The sequence below is a fragment of the Sinocyclocheilus anshuiensis genome, unplaced genomic scaffold (genome assembly GCF_001515605.1).
Source record: "Sinocyclocheilus anshuiensis isolate Anshui unplaced genomic scaffold, SAMN03320099.WGS_v1.1 scaffold481, whole genome shotgun sequence".
Taxonomy (NCBI): domain Eukaryota; kingdom Metazoa; phylum Chordata; class Actinopteri; order Cypriniformes; family Cyprinidae; genus Sinocyclocheilus; species Sinocyclocheilus anshuiensis.
Window position 1 is genome coordinate 1,860,461 of NW_015539907.1, and position 921 is coordinate 1,861,381.

At 40.3% G+C, this 921-nt stretch overlaps 1 protein-coding gene across 1 annotated transcript in view; it reads right to left on the bottom strand.

Moving 5' to 3' along the window:
- The window catches only part of sf3b3 (splicing factor 3b, subunit 3), a 24,225-nt gene that overhangs the window by 2,495 nt on the left and 20,809 nt on the right, over positions 1 to 921 (bottom strand). The window lies entirely within an intron of this gene.

A 921-nucleotide genomic window follows, 5' to 3' on the forward strand; every position in this document is an offset into this window, starting at 1 on the left:
GGCCAATCACAACACACTGGATAGCTGGCCAATCACAGCACACCTCGCTTTTTCAGACCGATGAGCTTTGTAAAAATCGACTCGTTTCAAAAAGGCGGGGCATAGAGGAGAAACAATAATGTGCAGTATGTGGAAAAGAATGTTTTTTGTTTTTTTTACTTTAAACCACATAAACACATTTCATTACACCAAATACACAAAATAATGTTCTTTTTAGCAGCATTGACCCCTTTAAGATATTTTTGATGAAATCTGAGAGCTTTTTGACCCTCCATAGACAGCAAGGGTCCTTCCAAGTTCAAGGTACCAAGAACATTGACAAAAAAGTCCATGTGACATCAGTGGTTCAACCGTAATTTTATGAAGCTACGAGAATACTTTGTGTGCAAAAAAAATAAAATAATGACTTGAACAATTCTTCTTTCCCAAGTCACCCTCTGCCTCCATTATGGAGAGTACCAAGACGCGGACGAATCTAATGTTTTGAGGAGTATGTGTGGTCATCAGTCACCGCACCGGTGTGGATACCATACTAAAGAATCACAGATTCTAGCCTACATCTTGGAAGTATGACCCAAATAAGAATTTTTACCGGATATTGTCATCTGAACAAGCAAGGAACAAGTCTGCCACTTTTGTTCTGACCAACTGAGGAAAAAAGCATTACAATAAATTGCGCTACCGATGGCGATTAAATCCAACAATCGCTTAGCTGAGTTAGCTCATATCACATTAAAACGTGCAAATTATTGTTATACTTTGTGACTGGAGTGAGTGAGTGACGTGACATGTGGCCAAATATGGTGACCCATACTTGGAATTAGTGCTCTGCATTTAACCCATCCAAAGGGCACACACACAGCAGTGAACACACACACACCGTGAACACACACCCGGAGCAGTGGGCAGCCTTTTTTTTTT